This window comes from Chiloscyllium plagiosum, chromosome 7 (genome assembly GCF_004010195.1).
Source record: "Chiloscyllium plagiosum isolate BGI_BamShark_2017 chromosome 7, ASM401019v2, whole genome shotgun sequence".
In the NCBI taxonomy this organism is placed as follows: Eukaryota; Metazoa; Chordata; class Chondrichthyes; order Orectolobiformes; family Hemiscylliidae; genus Chiloscyllium; species Chiloscyllium plagiosum.
The window spans coordinates 26,554,242-26,574,714 of record NC_057716.1 but is presented as its reverse complement, the minus strand read 5'-3'; the positions used below and the strand labels follow the sequence as shown (position 1 = coordinate 26,574,714).

The 20,473-nt window shown below is 40.1% G+C and overlaps 1 protein-coding gene across 4 annotated transcripts in view; it reads right to left on the bottom strand.

Annotated features, from left to right (window-relative positions):
* LOC122551426 (partitioning defective 3 homolog B-like) overlaps positions 1 to 20,473 on the bottom strand; it is a 979,113-nt gene that overhangs the window by 117,101 nt on the left and 841,539 nt on the right. The window lies entirely within an intron of this gene.

Below are 20,473 nucleotides of genomic sequence, written 5' to 3'. Positions count from 1 at the left end.
ACATAGTGATCCACAGTCGCAAGTAGGCCAGACCAGGTATGGATGGCGGTTTTCCTTTCTTAAAGGACGTTGGTGAAGCTGTTTTTTTTTACTATAATAGGCAATGGTTACATGGTCCTCATCAGGCTGAGTTTTAAATTCCAGATTTTTATTGTATTTAAACTTTTCACCATCTGTCTGGGATTTGAATCCAAGCACCCAGACCATTAGTCGAGTGACATTACAACCACTCCACTGTCTCTCCATAAACAATGCATAGACCAGTGGAGCTAAATGCTCAGTTCCAGTGTTGAAAATACCATGCGCTTCTTCATAGCAGGATATGTTGGACGTTCTGAGTTCCATGAAGGCTTAGCAGGTAAACAGCAGCATCATACATTATTAGTTCATTCTGATCATAAGGCACCAGGATTGATTTCACAGTTAGGTTATCTCAGCTGGGGACCAGTGGGTTGTTGTAAAAGCCCACATAAACCTTGTCTTAAGAAGGTGTAAATTCAGCTATGGCTCCAACTCCAAAGGCACAAGCTTTCGGTCAATACAGGACCAGGCTGAGCATTGATCCTCAGCAGACAAGAAATAGAATGAAAAATAAACTTGTGCTTCTAAAGCATGTCAAGCAGCCTTTCAAAGCCTGCTCCACCATTCAATTCAATTAAAGCTGATTGGTTTCAACCTCATATTCCCGCTTGCTGCTCATATTCTTGAGTCACTGAGATACGAACCAACCAGTCCATTTAAGCGATGGAGCATTCACAATCCCGTGGAGAAGCCAATTTCAAAAGAACTCTCCAGCAAAGAATGTTCTCATTGGGTCTGAAATGAACAATGCCATATCATGAGTTCTCAATATCTACGCTCTCAAGCTCCAGAGTAAACCCTTTGAAGTGCAGTCAATATTGGACTGGAGGAAACATGAAATTCAGCACACATAGAACAATCAGCAATGTAAAATGAACAAATAATTGGCTTCAGTGATACTGATCGAGGGATAAATATTGGTTAAGGCAATGAGGAAAACCCACTCTCTGTTGGAGGAACAGTGCCTCTGTATTTTTTAATGTCCTGTTTAGAAGGCCAAAGAGGCCTTAGTAAGGTAATATATTAGAATGGACTGAATTCTGTGTTGCAATAATTCAATCATATGGAAGCTTAGGACCTTGGAGTGAAGCAGAGTATTATGTAACTGGCGAAATGATTGCAGAATTCCAAGCTGCGGAGATGCTATATTGGAACTGGCTGTCTCAGATGGTGGTGTAGGCAGAGACATTGAACACTTTTAAAGTGGAGGTAGCTAACTCCTCGATGGGCAAAGGAATCAAAGGTTTTTGGATGTAGGTGGAAATGTGGATTCAATACACAAATAGATCAGCCATGATCTTGCTCAATGACAGTGGAGTCTCAGGGACCTGAATGTCTACTTGTGCTCCTAACTGGTACATAAATACAGATTTCAGCCAAATATATTTTATCTGTTCATAGTTAGCTATATATTTCTATGTATCCTTCTATATTTTAGTTATTTGGGTACTTTTAACTAGCACTGCACATGGCTAGGTTAAGGAACCTCCTTGATTTGTATTCTTAAACTGAAGTGATCCTAACCTGTAGACTTGCTTCAGTGGTCTCTGGGAAATTCTGACTTCCACAATTTTGAACCGGGGTGCACAGGTGATCAAATTTGATGTGAGGCATAAACACTGTGCTCAGAATTACAATGACTTTGAAATCAGAAAACCACACAGCCTGTAGCAGAAAGGCTGCAATTATATCTGAATCCTATTCTGTCCATAAGTGGCTGATTAAAACAAAAACTAAAACTGAATCTGGTTCCTACGATCACTGTGAATAATTTTCTGCTTTAAGCATAATCACAAAATAGGGTTCCTTAGATCACAGGTCATGTTTCCATTAAATCTCATTACAGAATCACAAAAGTTGCATCTTCCATGATGGAGCATGAGCCATCAGTGTAGCAGTTCATAACCATTTATCTTTTGCTCCTGGATTAATTAAGGATGATAACCTGTTGCAGTTTTATTAATATAACTGAAAATAGGTTTGCAATAAAGAGAAAAGCATTTTTAACAAGAGTGCTTACTCCACTGCTGGTGTTCAACCTGATTTTAAATCACGAAAAATGACTAAGTACTACACTAAATAACTTGTTTTATTGCTCAGTTTATCAGTAAATTAAATATTTATAATACGTTAAACTTGTAAAGATGAGTTCTACTTTAAGATCTTCCTTGAATATTCACAAACAGGAACAGTTATTGGGAAGTTACTGTTCTTGTTATTCCTACTGGGTGGGGCAGGTTTTATGGGTTTAACAGCTTTGGATAAAATTACTTTCAGTTAGCAATTGCACAGATAGTTTGTGAAAGAACAAAGATGCTACCCTTGTTAGTTTTGCATTTATTTTCTTCAGCGTTTATTATGAATTTCCTCAATGTTTCCACTGTATTAAGTATTTAGCATTAATGGAAAAAAATCAGCTTATATTCTCCTCTGCAGAATGACCTTGTAAATGATATTCCAGTAGTTCTGAATGTAAAACGAGATGCAGAATACTTCAGAATTTCTACAATTCAATGCTTGACCGAATAAAATTCTAACCATGAAGACTAGCAAATCAGTGACTAAGCTTGCACCATACACATCTTTAACAATTTTGTAGCCATGGTAGTTACTACTTTAATGTAGAAAATATGGCACATGAGATTCTACAGAGTGAGAATGACTAGATCATCTGTTTTATGCCACTTAGCTATATGATGGTACAATTTGAATTCAATAAAAATCTGAAGAGTAATCCAAGGACAACTATGAAACCATTGTGATTGTCATGAAAAGCCAACCTGGCTCACCAATGTCCTTTAAGGAAGGAATATACTATCTTCACTCAGTCTGGCCTATGTGGGACTTCAGATCTACAGCAAATGTGGTGGACTCTTAACTGTCCTCTGGGCAATTAGGGATGGGCAATAAATGCTGTCACAGCGAGTGATGCTCACATCCCATGTTATGAATTTAAAAAAAAAGGAGGGTTCACAGCCTTAATGAGTGTAGTGGAACAGAGGGACCTTGGAGTTCAGGTGTACAGTTCTCTGAAAGTGGAGTCACAGGTAGACAGGGCAGTGAAGGTGGCTTTTGGCATACTGGTCTTTATCAGTCAGGGCACTGAGTATAAAAGTTGGGAAGTTATGTTGCAGTTGTACAGGACGTTGGTGAGGCCGCACTTGCAAAACTGTATTCAGTTTTGATCACATTGTCATAGGAAGGATGTTATTAAACTGGAAAAAGTGCAGAAGAAACCTACAAGGATGTTGCCAGGACACAATGGTCTAGGATATGAGGAGGGGTTGGACAAGCTAGGACTTTTTTCTTTAGAGCGTAAGACACTGAGAAGGGATCTTATAGAAGTGTATAAGGTCATGAGAGGCACGCATCGGGTGAATGCATTCGGTCTTTTCCCAGGGTTGGGACAGCATCAGTTTAAGGTTAGAGGGGAAAGAATATAAGGGAACCTGGGGGGCAACGTTTTTACACAGAGGGTGGTATGCATATGGAATGAGCTGCCAGCGGAAGTGGTTGAGGCGGGTATATTAACAACACTTAAAAGGCATTTGGACAAATATGTGGATAGGAAAGATTTAGAAAGATATGGCTCAAGTGCAGGGAAATGGAATTAGCGTGGACTGGCATTTTGGTCAGCATGGACCAATTTGGGTCAAAGGGCCTGTCTCGATGCTGTAGGACTCTACCTTATCCAAAAGGCATCATCTCTGACAATATGGCATTTTCTCAGTATTAGACTGGCCATGCTAGGATTTATTATGTAACTGATTGTATTCATATCCTCCTGATATAGAGGTCACCATGTTGCCCACTGAACCATAGCTATCAACTTTTTTTTGCAGAATGGTCACGATCCAAGTCCATTCCTCTGGAGCAATTCCTGTGAATAGTATCATCTTTCTTTTGCTCCCCATTTTTGAAAGGCTGCTCAGGCATCCTGAGCAAGTGGTTGGCCCGGTGGAGTTGGTTTCAGATAATCACGGCCTCAATACTATTGCTATTGGCTGCTTCAGGGAAGCTAGTGTTAGTATGCCAGTCCTCCCAGCCACAATAAGGTGTCTGATAGGGTAGTAACATTTGTACCTCCACCAAACACAAAGTCAGGAGAATGTCCATTGATACCTCTTTTGATTCATCTGGCTTAGTTATTTGCCCTGGAAAGGGGCATCTTTTCTAATAGTGATTGACTGATGATAAGGTCTACTGTGTAGGCCTCTTTTTGTATGCGACCACCAGTACTTTTGCTGTTCTGAAACTGCCTCTTACTTCAGCAAATCGTGAGGAAGTTGAAATAACTCTAGAGAGGTCAGTTTCCCATCACCAAGTCACCTTTATTTACACATGGTGAGGCCCTGACACTGATTGAGCTCTCTCAGAACCAGGGCTGACAAACTGGACCAGATTAACAGCCTCAATCAGGGAACCCATATTCTGTGAGGTCCTCCTGGCTGATCTCATTATAATCATTTCAATCACTACAGAAGTGACCTAAATATAGCATTCCTTAATGATAGCTGAACAAAGTGTGTGCCCATGAACCCTTGTTGTTTTGCAGCACTGAATTTTTTTGTTGTTGTTTGACCTGCTCACTCTGGTAGGCTTGTCATGTGCTTCTCTGGACTCTCCACAGCTAAGAGAGTGAGCAGACTCTGTGGCCCTTTGAGATAGCTTTTACATTTCCTCTCAGAATCTGTCTTTCCTGTTGCTGCTTCCAGCGTGTAGTTTCATCAAGAATTCCAACAACAATTCTGACTTTAATGGTTTCTGATTTCAGAACACCATTTTCACAGTTTACCACTAGCCTGTGGAAGTAATTAATGAAATTGGCTGCGGATTCTCCTGGACACAACTTTTTTTTTGTTAAAGTTTGCTTTTTCAAGAATTTTATTGATTCTTCAATTGAAGGAAATATCAAAGGTTTATAGATATTTTTAGGATTCGGAGATGCCGATGTTGGACTGGGGTGTACAAAGTTAAAAATCACACAACACCAGGTTATAGTCCAACAGGTTTAATTGGAAGCACACTAGCTTTCGGAGCGATGCTCCTTCATCAGGACAATCACCTGAGGAAGGAGCGTCGCTCCGAAAGCTAGTGTGCTTCCAATTAAACCTGTTGGACTATAACCTGGTGTTGTGTGATTTTAGACATTTTTAGAAGTGTCTGTATTCGGTTTGATCCTTTGTCTATTAATAACATCATTTGCAATTGGGCACACTGAATATAATAGCTTCAATTTTAACATTTAATTTTGAGAAAATAATGTATCTTCAGAACTGTCACTTTCCAGGAGGTCTATTTTTGCACTCTGTTTGGAGCTTCTCTAAATGTGAATCTGCTAGGAAGTCTCTATTCTCATTTCTTCACAATGTACTAAGTCATCTTATTTCTGTACAGCTACCTTAAATACGTGTCATTTCAATATTGCTTGCATTTTTGTATTCACCAATGCTACTTTAAGTTGAATGATGGTAAAGGTTGCAAGACTTTCTAATTTTCTTTCACCAGCCAGCTTTTAAAAAAAATTCTACATTTCAGTATTACTGAATTCTCCAAGCTTTTCAAATGCTTCTGTGCAATACCAAATTCCTATACAGGTTACAGGATTTTCTAGCCAACTTCGATATTTTCCATCCTTTTTTTTAAAATGATTACAATGGTTGTCTCCCACCTTTTTCAGGGATGTCTTGCTTTCTTGAGGGTAAGCTGGGATTTTCAAATTTGCTTCCAGAGAAAATGGTTGTTCTATTATCTTTAAAGATCCAAAACCGAATGCACTTTATTTGATATTAGTTTTTTTTAAATAAAGGTCTCTGGCTGCAGCTTTTATAATTCTTCCTCTTAAAACTGTGGTCTAAATACTGAGACCCTGGTCATTTTACACCTTTACTTGTTCCTGACTTGTCTTCTTCAATTCAACTTTTTAACTAGATTTCACTAAATCTGCTCTTTTCCAGCTTTAAGTAAATTTTGAAGACTTCCCGATCCTGCAGCCTATTACAAACTTTATTTTCTAGCCCTTTCATTGACCATGTTGATCCTAAACTCGATGCTTGCGATGTTTATTATTGAGGTGAGGACTCTTTTTTTAACCCCCTTGCCTTCCTTTCGGGTCTTTATGAAAACAATGCAAAGTTTACTTCTTGTTTTCCTCTAGGGATACCTACCTTCACTCTTGGAACTTACTTTTGCTCTTTACAGAGCCTACTTGTTTAAAATTTGTCTTTTCCTAAGTGTGGCTGCTGTTTCTCTCTTGTCCCTAGCCCCTACTCATTTCCCTGCACCTCTGACTGCCTTCATGGTGAAGGTTTGTCTTTGGAGTGCTGAGTTTGTCCTATTGCAGTCTCTCTCTCTCTGTCAATAATCACATTTTAGCTGCTGATTGACGGTGTCTCTCTTAAAGCACTGATGGTCTAAAGTGGAATTCTTCTCCTCATGATGGAGACCAGATCAGCACCACTGCAACCATGACTTTTTCTGTCAAATGATAACCTTCTGGTGTTTGCACTTCCACCAGTACACAGCACTAGGCAAAGGTTCTTGAGACAGTTAATTGGCACTAACTCTCCTTTTTTGTTGTTTTGCCATGGGTCTATCTAGAGATTAGTGGTAGAGGATGCATCATTGTAGATAATCTATAGAAGAGGCAATGTTCTTAAATAACAAAGGTTTAATGCATTATAGAAATAAGTACAATTAAATTTGGTCAGGATAATTACTGCGATGTGAGGGATCCTGACACAGATACTTCTCTTTGAATTCCCTATCTCCACTCTCAGACTTTGTGAAACTTAAGTAGAATGGGCAAAGCTAATGTAACAGGAACGTTTACCCCTCTGGAATCATTATCTTACACAACAGGCACCTCCCGAACTCCTCTTCTGGGTTACATAATGTAGGCACCCACACTGCTGGTAAAATACCAAAAGAAGCAGGAAGACACCATGAGTGGTCATTGATTGGCCACTTAAGGGCGTCAATTGGCCAAAAGAATCAGACAGGTTCCCATCACCATTGATAAGGTTCCAACGGAGGCAGATAGGTGATTGGCACAGCTGCCCTTGCCATCTCACTTAGTTTTATGCTTCCCTCGCTTGCCAGCCCACTCCTAGAAGGTGTTGTAAAATTCTGATCATGATGTGAGAAAGGCAGTATTGAATTGAAGGACAGGTTTGTGTCGAGAGCTTTATATATAATTAAAACATAAGTAATATGTTAAGAGGTACAAATATCTCTTAGAGGCGACGCAGTAGCTCAGTGGTTAGCACAGCTGCCTCACAGCACCAGGGACCTGGTTCAGTTCCACTCTCGGCTGACTGTGTGAAGTTTGCACATTGTCCTCGTGTTGGTGTGGGTTTCCTTCGGGTGCTCCGGTTTCCTCCCATGGTCCAAAGATGTGAAGGTTAGGTGCGTTGGCCATACTAAATTGCCCATAGTGTCCATGGATGTGCAAGCTAGGTGGATTAGCCATGGGAAATGCAGGGTTACAGAGATAGCATTTGGGGTGGATCTGGTTGGGTTGCTCTTTGGAAGGTTGGTGTGGACTCGATGGACCAAATGACCTGTTTCCCCACTACAGGGATTCTGCAACATCTATGATACATAGATATAGTTTGGGCTGGTAACTTCAGCAGAATAAGACTGACAACAAGAAACCTCACAAAACTGCTTTCAGGTAAAGCTACAGATGCACAATGAAAAGTGTTCAAAAAGATCTTAGCTTAATATAGGTACAGTATACACTGCCAAAGGGCAAGAATTCTACTTATCATATCAAACGCCATCACTGACAAAAGAGGCAAGAGATAACATTGAACTAAAGGAAATAGACAAAAGAATAAAGAATAGTATAGCTTCAACAGACTGGGAGAGATAAGAATAGCAGCAAAGGAAAACTAAAAAATTACTCAAAAAGTATTACACGAGGCCTGTGAGGAATATTAAGATTAATACAATTTTTTTATAATTCTATTAGAAGAGAGGGTAATGTGGGTTCTTCAAAAACAGATGACGGTAATTTGTTAATTAAAATAAGGAAATGGTAAAAGTATTGAAAAATTGCTTTGCATCAGTCTTCACAATTGAAGATGAGGCCAATATACTTCACATTCCAGGAAAATGAACAACAAATCAAGAATGAACCCCATGAAATTTAAGTCAAACAGAAAAACAGAATTGGAAGGAAAAAGTAATTGGAAGGAAAGGTTGCCAGGTCCTGTTCATTTCTATCCAAGAATTTTAAAGGAAGTGGATGAGCAAATTATAGAAAATTTAGCCATAATCTGCAATGCAATTTCCATTGAGGATGTGTCCTCTTAGATTGGAAAGTTGAAAGTGTTACTCCATTATTTAAGAGAGAGAAAATGGTAAATTATAGACCTGTTAGTCCAACATTAGCTGTGGGAATGTTATTGAAGTCTATAATTAAGGACAAAGTGACAGAGTACTTAGGAAAATTTGAGTTGATTAGAAAGCAAACGTGGAGTTATAATGAACAGGTCATGTCTAAAAAACGTAATTTAATTTTTTGAAGTAACTTAAGTAGTAGATGGAAGAATAAGTATGAATATAGTTTATACTTTATATATTATAGCTTCCAAAATTGATTTGATAGAGTTCCATATAAGAGACCATTAGCTAAAATTATAGCCCATGAAACTTAAGGCCAATTATGGAGCTGACTTGGTGGTAGAAGATAAGAGTAGGGGTATTTACACTTCAATTAAAAAGGAAAATTATTGGTGTCCAGTTAAGGTCTATGCTTGGGTCTCAACCATTTGACGTACTTATTAATGACTTAGATAAAACAATACAAAGTCGTTTGTCCAGACATATAATTGATACTGAGTTAGAGGCATTTCTGTACTGCAGATGGGAGTACAACATTTCTAAAGAAACACTGATACACTAAGCATGCAAAAATGAGGCAGATGGATTTTGTTGTACCTAAGTGAGATGTCACTCACTTTGGACCAGAAATGGTAAGAAGCTAAGAAGAGGGAAAGTTCAAACATGTTGGTATGCATTATGTTTCCAGGTAGAAAAGATAATTTAAAAAAGTAAATTGAATGATAGTCTTTACATGTAGAGATATGGGTGATAATGGAGTGAATTCTTTGCTATAGTATTCAATGCCAGGAAGAGGACGGAAATGAGCAAGAGGAGATGAGATGGTGAGAATGAACATGTGAGAGAGACAGTGTGTCTGTTTCTGTTGGAAAGGAACCAATGATTGAAAGTGGGCAAGTCATATGAAGTAAGGCAAAGACAGGGGGACAAACAAAGTAAAAAAACACGTGAATTATGGACAATCAGAGGAAATAGGACTAGTCAACATTTTTACTTTTTCTGGTCTGCAAGCAATGTCAATGAGGTATCAACTAGTAAATGGAAATGACACAACATGATTAGTTCCACAGTTCCAAAAATGACTTCACAGTGTGGTCTCTCATCTTAGCATTGTGCAGGTAAAGACATATTACATGAAAAGGAACAAGATTACCAGCCCAGGCCTGTCAAGTACAGCTAGGAGAAAAATTCAAAAATAAATAATTGTGTGATTTTCAGTAACCGATCTGTTAAGATAGCAGGCTGAGACAAAAATAAGATGCACATCAAGTAAAACAGCCATTACCTTCCACAGCCAATTACATCAATGGTAACCCTGATCACAGCATATTGAAATGTAAAACATCTGTTTTATAGAATTTTTAATAAAGCCACATTCATCTCAGTAAGCACATGCATTTTCTTTCTTCAAATGCTAGGGACAGAAGGCATTGCTATCATTATTACTTGCAGCCAAACCAAGTCACGCATTTTTAAATTAGAATAAATGACCTCAAGCTATCATGAGGGAGGTTCTTGCAGGCAGCCTTCCATATGTTTATTATGAGAAAGCTATTAATGATCCGCCGCAGTGCCCAGGACAACAGGCAGAGCAGTGGGAAGCAGGCCATCTATTCCAAAGTTGTAGTCAGTCAAAAGTTCCTGATAATTAGTTTTAAATAAACTCACATTTATCTTTTGCCGATCAAGCTCCACCAGATATTCTGTTCTCGGATGGGGCAGGGGAGGTGTAATTAAAAGAAAATATTCTGGAAAACTGGATAGAAATGTGACACTTATGGGAATTGCCAATCCCATCTTTTGGAATATTCAATAGGATGGGAATGAGTTAGCTATGGAATAATTGTTGCAATCCTGAAATGGAACTTTAATATTTAAAGTGCTGACAACACCAAGTGACAAGATTTCACATTTTAAACAAAAAATACTTTATTGCACATAATAATTAAACAAACCAAGCACCATTTACTTGACAGTAGTTTTTAATTACTTATGCAGTGAACTCAGTTCTATGTTCTAACCCATCCCCCAGAGTTCCCTTAAAAGTTGCAAGAATCTTGATGGTCCATCCAAATGTCCTGGGACCAACTCAAAGGTCTGCCCTCAGACCCCCAGGAAGTCACTTGATTCCTGTTTACTATTCCAGCTATTTGCTGAGTATGAAATTTCATGTGTTTCATCCATTTGCTACTAACTAAGTGATCCTTCAAAATCCTTCAAAATCTTAGCACCTCATTGCATTCTTGTTAGCGTTTTAAACATCAGGAAAACCTCAAGTTTCTAATAGCCCTCTACGATCTCTTAACTTTTGTATAGTTGTTGGTCCTACAGCTGATTCAGTCATGGCACATGTTTTTCTCCCTGCCTATTCCAAGATGATTGCTTCCAAGCTAGCTGAAAACTGTCTTCTGCCCCATGGCTCTGTGAACACCACTTGCAATATGCTCCTCTAACATCAAATTAGACAAATTTCCCAGTTTCATTTTCTCTCAGGAATTCCAAAATGGGTTTGAACCTCAACCATACTCTGTGCACTGAACTCAGGTCTAACTAACCTTTATTTCCTTTGACTCTCACCGACTCAACAATGTGTTCTACATCAGAACCAAAACCGCAACTGCCTTCTGTGAGAAACACCCACAAAATTAAACAATGGAACCTTTTAACCCCCATGTCCACCTCCATCACATCATGGCATGCTTTGGGATGATTCCACTAGAACAGCAAACTATTTACTTTTAACTTCAACATAACTCTTTGAATCTGTAACCCTTATGAATTATTGATATCACTAGTGGAATTTTATGGTCCTCTTTGCTAGAATTGTTAGCTTTCATCTTTTTGTTAATGCCGGACACTGAGGCTTGACCAAAAGGTCTAGAAATGGGTCACAATTGTTCAATATTTATAACACTAACTATGACTACAGAGATAAATATAGATTAATTTTTAACCATAACAACAATAAGCCTGCTTGAACTGCACTACTCCAGGTTGTTTGTCAGTTTCTCAATCAAAGCTTCCACTGATACTGTATTTAATAGCTTATGGTTCAACCTAAAAGTTATGTTACAAAGGAAGAGTTATACTCTAAAACAATGAATTCTGAGCTATATTTAAACCAACGTAATGAATAAATGGTAGTGAGTTACTTATGGAATTGAAAACGTGAGACAGAGATCACAGACGCGGAAGCTCATTGCTTTATTTAGCATATCCAAAGCTGCTTTTTTTCTTTTTCTGTTTCACATTGATAAGTCAACGTGTCTCATAAAAGCTTTATCAGTTACAATGTGACAACAAACCACATAAAGGGATATTGTCAGCCTGGCCAAAGAAGTAGCTTAAATTGAGAACCTAAAAGAGGAAAGACAAATGGAGAAATTTAGGGAGGGTGTTTCAGAACCTAGACTGCTGAAGGCACAGCCATCAATAATGTGGAATGTGTATAAGGCCAGATTTAAAAGAAATCCAGAGATATGGGTGGATTGCAGAACAAAAACAGAAACTCAACATCAAGAGAGTGGTGCTGGAAAAGCACAGCACATCTGAACAGTAGGAGAATCAATGTTTTGGGCATATAGGGACATTTCTCCTACTCCTCGGATGTTGCCTGGCCTGCTGTGCTTTTCCAGCACCACACTCTCAACTCCGATCTCCAGCATCTGCAGTCTTCAATTTCTCCTAGTTGATAAACTCAATATGTCTGGCAGCATCTGTGCAGAGTTTTGTTTGCTTCAGACTTCTGGCATTTGCAGTTCTTTGCTTTATCATACTGGAGGACTACAGAGTTGGAGAAGGTTTCAGATACAGGAAATGGATGATTTCTTCAGAGAATCTGAACACAAGGATGATAATATTAAATCTGAGGCTTTATCTGATTGAAAACTAACCTAAGTCAGTGAACTGAAGGATGATAGGGGAACAAGACTTGGACATTTACAACCTGCCTGAGGTGCATACTGTATGCGCAATACTAATGTGGATTACTGCAGACTGTCCAAAACAACTTCTGCACTGAAACAGAGCTGTGCAATATTCCATGATCCTATTTCATGGATATTATGTATGGAAAGGCAAACCATCATGGGACCTTGACTTAAATCTGCATGTTCAGTACTGTTGAGTCAGACCCAAATAAAAGTTAAACGGAAGCCAAACAAAAGCCTTAGAAACACTAGAGTTCATTAAAATAAAATAATGAAGTGACTGAAGAGAAAAACGTGGAAAACATTGTGTGTCCTGGAGGGACAGGTCACAGTGATATACTAAGGTCCAAGGATAAAGCTGTGAAGATGGGATTATAGGGATAACGCACACTCTATGTAATACAAATATATGAAGCAAAAGAAAATGGGCTGTCATGAATCTTTTAAGTATAATAGAACTCCATTAGCTAAAGCTTGGGAGATAATTATGCCTGCCATTTTGATTAAGGAGGCACAAACAGCACTGACTAACAACACTATCAATATTAAATTAGATTTGAGCCAGTGTCTGACTGCTTGAGTGTTCAGTCTCTACTCTGCAGAGTGAAATGAACTGTGGTCCGCAATAAATTACCTTTCGCTGTTGTGCTTATTTATTGAATATATTTAAAAGCAGTAAACCGGGAAGATGAAGCATCTCATTCCACTGCATAGTACCCTGCATAAAGTTTATAGAAGCACGATCTTTCTGTTTTAAATTATTCGCTGTTTCATCTTTTTCTTTTCATATTTCTGTGCCAAACCCCCTGCCAATGTTATTGTATAGTCAGGTCAGCATGAGATACACATGAACATCTCATTTAGACCCAGTGCAGAGTTGGGCCTCCCCCTTTCCTTTCTTGTGGCAAAACCCCTCATCTCATTTCCATACCATAACAACTTGCTTTTATATAGCATCTTTAATGTGACAAAAGATAACAAGGTGCATCACAGGAGCTTTATCAGGCAATATTTGACAATGAGCCAAAGAATGAGACATCAGAGCCAAGTTTTAAGCAGCACCACTCAGATTCCCTGTAATGAACAGATCAGGAAATGACCTTTGCCAACTTGCCAGTAGCCACTCTGCTACGTCTCACCTCAGTGGGCAGCTTAATTTTGCCCCGGCTGCCTACCAGTGGTTAGGTTCCAAGAGTGGCTGCAGCCCTCCAGGAATTCATCCAAATGATCTGCCACTGTGGAATCAGCTTGGAAAGTAATTGTGTATTCAGACTGCGCAGGCCAGGAAAATCTCAGGTTGGATGGTCTGCTTTATGCTCAGCTACCTAATCTCAACTGGGACAATGGCAGGAGCAACTGTGGCCTTGTTTCTTTGTGACAGGCAAAGAAAAGCCTCAGTTTGGGCTTCTGTTGGTACATATTACTCAGTGCCTTATGCTACAGAGTGCTGATGAAGGGGAGGCAGATTGAGGATTGGTTCTGTTGAACTGCAACAACTCATCCATTCCTTCTGAGTAACTCTGAGTGTGTCAAATTGATACTCGACAAAGCCAAGAGGTGGAGACTGGCACAAGCAAAATGCTACCCTTTTCGTACAGCAGTGAACGAGACAATTTGATCCACTGTATCTGTGTCAGCTACTTGGGTGGATCTAGCCACACCCCTGCACCTCACCCATAACCTTGCATGTGGCATACATGGACTTCCACAAGGACCTTTGATAGAGAGAACACAAGAGAATTGTGAGGAAAGTTACAGTGATGGGATTAAGAGGTCAATTGCAATGTGAATACAAATTGGCTGAATGATAGCAATAGTCAATAGATATTTTTCGGGCTGGAGGAAGGTTTGCATTGGAGATCCCCAGGGATTGGTTTTGGGCCTCTTGCTTTTCCTGACATATGTCAATGATCTTGGTGTGCAGGCAGCAATTTCAAAGTGTCTAGTTGACATAAAACTTGGAAGAATTGTAACTGTGAGGAAGTCAGTGCAGAACTTCAGAAGGGCATAGTTAAGTTGGTGGAACGGGCTCATACGTGGGTGATGCGTTTCAATGCAAGTAAGCTTGAAGGAATGCATTTTGGCAGGAAAACATTGAAAGACCATATAGAATAGGGAGTACAATTCTAAAGGGTGGGGTGAAGGAGCAGAGGGGCCTAGTTGCATATGTATATCATTGAAAATGGCAGGAAAGGTTGAGAGAGAGCAGTATGTAAAGCATACAGTGTTCTTGGCTTTACTAAGCAGGGCACATAGTACAGGAGCAAGGAGTTGATGCTGAAATTGTACAAGACACTTGTCAGACCTCAGCTGGAGTATTATGTACAGTTCAGGGTGCTACATTATAAGAAGGATGTGAACGTACTGGAAAGAGTGCAGAAATAGTTTTCAAGGATGGTTCCAGGGGTGAGGAACTTCAGTTATATTTAAGATGGAGATAAATGGGTCCTTGATTGTCAAGGGCTCAAGTGTTACAAGGAGAAAGTGGGAAAATGAAGTTGAGAAACTTATCAGCTGTGATTGAATGGTGGAGCAAAGTTGATGGGCTGAATTATCTAATTTGTGCTCCTGTCTTATGGTCTTATAGTTATGAGGATAGATTTAAGAGGTTGGGACTGTTCTTCTTGGAGGCGAAGAGGAGATCCGATAGACGTTGTCAAAATTTTGAGCTGTTTGGAAAGAGTAAATAAGGAGAAATTATTCTTGTTCATGAAAGGAAGAAGGACAAGGTGGCTTAGGATCTGAAAAAGAAGCAAGGATGAAGTGAGGAAAAACATTTTCATACGGTGAGTAGTTAGGGTATGGAATGCATTTCCTGGAAGTGTGGTGGAGGCAGGTTCAATTGAGGAACTCAAGAGGGCATTGGATGATTACTTGGATAAAAAAATAGTGTGTAAGGGAATGAAGAAAAAGCAGGAGATTGAGCATGATTGCGTAGTGCCATTTAATGAGCCAGTGCAGGCACAATCAGCAAAATAGCCTCTTTCTGTACCTTACAGTCCTGTGATGTCTTTCTCCTTCAATCATTTATCCAACATTTTTTGAATGTTGTGAGTGAATCTGCTTCCACCACTCTTTTCAAGCATTGTATTCTAGATCACTTCACCTCAGTTATAGAGTCAGAGTCTTAAAACATGGAAACAGATCCTTCAGAAAAGAAATCTCATATACTCCCTTCCCATCCTGACACTTTTCACAGTCACCTTTAAACTGCATCCTCTGGCAATTGACCCTCAATAGACTGTGCCTTTCGGATTGGAGGGAAAAGCTTAGAAAGTGTAAGAATAAAATAAATGTTGTGACAGACTGCATTTATTGCATGAACTGTGTAGCATTTAAACTCCAAAACTAAACAAGAAGACAGTTTATCTCTCACTTTATTCTTGGCAAGTAGGGAACATTAAATCAATCAATCTCTATTTTGCAAAACTATTGCCAGAAACCTGGAGGATTTACTTCCCTGCAGCTGCAGCATGAGTAAGGGGTGGAGATTTTGATAACTGAAACTGTCCTCTGGGGCTTTCAGTATTAACAATAACCTCTCGTGACCTCCCCAGTCCCATTTCCAGAAGTCCACACTTCACGTGGCTTTGAGAGACGTCACTGAGCAATTAAACACCCACTGTGGCTTCTGCATATGCTGTTCAACTACGCAAAAGTCCCCAACAGCACCAGTTTCTGCAAAAGCCTCAGCAGACACTGAGATAAAACCGGCCAGACAGATGGTAGCCAGATGATTTCTGCTGGATTGCTGCGTACTGAGCTGTTTGGTTTGGGGACGGAAATGGGAGAGAAGGGGAAGCTCTAACTTGCCCTGAGTTATGGTCATGGGACAGCAATTGGTGCTGAAAATAATGCCAGGCATTGGTGATTTCTTCTCTGACTATCACTCCAGCAGAAAAATATTAAGAGTTGCTCTCCACAGTAAAAAGAAGATCTAGAACAAAAGTGCATGAAAGATCTGCAAGATTTACACTGCAACTGAGAGGGTATGATGAGAAGGAAAATCTGATATAGCTGGGACGTTTCTCTAGAAAAGAGAAAACTAAAGGATTAATTAATTGAGGCTATCAGGATTGATTATTGGTGCGCTGGACATTTTCAGAAAATGTTTCCATTCAGAGTCATTAACATGTACAGCACAAAAACAGACCATTTGGTTCAACTTATCCATATCCGAAATTAGTCTAGTCCCATTTGCCAGCATTTGGCCCACATCCGTCTAAACCCTTCCTATTCAGATATGTATCCAGATGACTTTTAAATGTTGTAATTGCACCCACCTCCACCACTTCTTCTAGCAGCTCATTCCATACACGCGTCACCCTCTGCATGAAAATATTGCCCCTTTTGTATCTTTCTCCTGTCACCTTAAATCTATGCCCTCAAGTTTTGGACTCCCCTATTCTGGAAGTAAAAAACCTTGGCTATTTGTCCTATCTATGCTCAATTTTATAAACCTCTATAAAGTCATCCCTTAGCCACCAATGCTTGAGGAAACCCTAGCCTATTCAACCTCTCCCTACAGCTCAAACTCTCCAATCCTGGCAACATCCTTGTAAATCTTTCCTGCATCCTCTCAAGTTTAACAACATCTTGCCAAAGTAGGGAGACCAGAACTGTACGCAGTTCAAAAGTGGCCCAACCAATGTCCTGTACAGCTGCAAAATGGTATCCCAATATCTGTACTCAATGCACTGACCAATAAAGAGCGAAAGTGAGTACTGCAGATGTGGAGAACAGAGTCGAGAGTGTGGTGCTGGAAAAGCACAGAAGTCAGGCAGCATACGAGGAGCAGGAAAATCGATGTTTCAGGCAAAAGCCCTTCATCAGGATTCCTGACCTGTTGTGTTTTTCCAGCATCACGCCCTCGGCACTGACCAATAAAGGCAAATATATCAAATGCCTTCTTCATTACTCTGCCTATCTGCAACTCCTCCTTCAAGGAACTATGAACCTGCATTCTATGGACTTTTGTTTGGCAACACTCCCCAGGACCCTAATATTAAGTGCGTACTTCATGCCCTGATTTGCCTGACCAAAAAGCAAAACCTCACATTTGTCTAAATTTATCTCCATCTGCCATTCCTTGGTCCATAAGCTCATCTAATCAAGGTCCTATTGTACTCTGAGATAACCTTCTTCACTGTCCACTACACCACCAATTTTGGTGTCATCTGCAAACTTATTAACGATTCATTCTATACTCACATCCAAATCATTCATATAAAATGACAAACAGCAGTGGACCCAGCACCGATCTTTGCTGTACACTGCAGGTCACAGGCCTCCAGTCTAAAAAGCAACCCTCCACCACCAACTTCTGTCTTCTCCCTTTGAGCCAATTTTGTGACATTAGGGCATTTGACTCAAAAACATGGTCAAACAGATACGCTTTAAGTTACATTTTAAAGGGAAAATGGAGAGGAGAGACCCAATAGTAGCTGCAGGCATGGCCACTACTGCTGAACTGATTAAACTGTGTGATCAAGATGTCAGAATTGGCAGAGTACAACTATCTTACAGGGCTGAAAGAGATTCCAGAAATAGGGAGTACAGAAGCCACAGAAGAATGAGAGTTTTGAATTCAAATCAAGGTATTCCTCAAATGTAGGCTAGCAACCAGAGGAGAACTGTGTGAATAGGACTTGCTCAAGTTAGAATCCAAACACAAGAGTTTGAAATAGACCAGTCTAATGGTAACAAAAGACGCAGATAATTGTTTCAACATCAGTTAAGCGGAGAGAAGGCAGGGGTTCAGTTCGTGATGGAGGTGCAAATTGATCATTTTAATGATGCGTCAGATTGCTGTGGATGCCTCAAATATGACACCAATCTGGTTTTGCCTCAGAGAATTGCCAGGGAGGGGGATGGAATCAGTGGCCAGTAATTGGAGTTTGTGGTATGGCTGAAAGACAGGGGCTTTAGTCTTCCCAATACTTAACTCGGTGAAATTTCTGCTTATACTGCAAGGTGGACAAGTGGTGTGCGGGGTGTGACAATTTGCCAACAGTGGCAGGTCTGAGAATGGTGAACTGGAGCTGACTGTTATCAATGTACTGAGGCTGCACTGTGAATGACATTGGCAAGGGTAATATGTAGGGAGACCAGGAATATGTCATTGGAGGAAACACCAGAGGCAATGACATGTGAGGTGGAAGAGAAGTCACTGGAACTTATTCATTTTTTCTTTCACAGGATGTAAGAGCCACTGACGAAGCAGCAGTTGTTGCCTATTCTGGGAATCACCCTTGAAATGATGAGCTTGCTTATCTCAGGTTTCATGTTGACTGGACTGGGTAGGGCGACAGATTTCCTTCCCAATTCCCTAACCCTAATCAGATGAGCTTTTAAAATTACTAATACTAGATCACAATTCCTGATTTTATTTACAAAGTTTAAATTCTACCAGCTGCTGTAACGGGGTTTGAACCACCGCCCACAGAGCAATAAATTAGTAATTCAGTCTGCTATTCCTCATTGGGGTGGTTCACTGGGAATCATGCCCCACTACTCCCAGTGTTGTCGCTACAGTAAAAGATTTTATGAGTATGCAAAATGCTCCAATTTACCTGACCTTCAGACCCAGGTTGACAGACGACAGATCAGGTCTCCATGCTAATCACGATGATTATTTATTACAAATAAGTCGACTCTAGCTACAGGTTAAAACTCTAGTTAAAACGCTAAACCCCTTATAAAACTCCCCCAGAACACAGATTCAGACAAGCACAAACAACATGGTCTAATGGGCAGAGTCATGGAGTCATACAGCACGGAAACAGACCCTTTGGTCCAATGAGTCCATGCTGAACATAATCCCAAACTAAACAAGTCCCACTTGCCTGCTCCTGGCCCATCTCTCTCCAAACCTTTCCTATTCACGTACTCATCCAAATGTCTTTTACATGTTGTAATTGTGCCCACATCCAACACTTCCTCTGGAAGTTCATTCTACATGCGAACCACCCTCTGTGAAAAAAAAACCATCTCATGGCTTTTTCAAATCTCTTTCCGCTTACCCTAAAAATGTGCCCTTAGTCTTGAAATCCTCCATCCGAGGGAAAAGACAACTACCATTAAGCCTATCTGTACCCCTCATGATTTTATAATGTTCTATAAGGTCACCTCTCAACCCCCTCTGCTCTAGTGAAAAAAGTCCCAACCTATTCAGCCTTTCTTTAGGCAGTTCAATGCCGTGTCCACAGGGTTCATTGTTATTATCCTTTTTGCTTCTCATGGCCTGCTACTCATCGATCTTCCTTCTCTAGGTACTTATATTTGCTTGCAGGAGGCACAGAGCAACTGGTTGACACTTAGCAAGGCTCTGATGTATTGGTTAAGAGTTACTGCTTACAGGAACTGATGAGGGAAATAAACTAGCTTTCTTCAGGCTTGAGATGTTTTATTTTAACTGCAGAGAAAAGGCTAGCTTCTTCCTTTCTGGAGGCCTGATAGCTTCTCACCCAAACATTCATACCTGGAAGCTGTTTAGGGACCTGGGAGCCAATCACATAGTTGCTGGCATACAAAAAGCCTTCCTCACTGAATGTGGTTACAATTTCCCAGACTAATCATCTACCTGTTGCCAGCTTAATCTACCTTAACATGCACACCTCTGGGTCCAGTTAATATGTACTAACTTTCCTCATTGCTTGAACAACAGCAACGTAAACAGTACCGACAGTGGTTATCAGGTAGCATGCTTTTAAAAATTGCAGTAATCCCTTTTACAATCATTTTTTTAATGACTCATTTCCCATTTCAGTCCACAATCAAAATTATAGAAAAATAAAAAGATACAGTCTTTATAAATGACATTATCACTTTGCCACCATCACTCCCAAACTGTCATGACTGAGTTTGGAGGGACGTACTGATTTCTTTTGAGTTTGGATTAGTGGTACTGGAGGAGCACAGCAGTTCAGATAGCATCCGAGGAACAGCAAAATCGACGTTTCGGGCAAAAGCCCTTCATCAGGAATAAAGGCAGAGAGCCTGAAGCGTGGAGAGATAAGCTAGAGGAGGGTGGGGGTGGGGAGAAAGTAGCATGGAGTACAATAGGTCAGTGGGGAAGGAGATGAAGGTGATAGGTCAGGGAGGAGAGGGGGGAG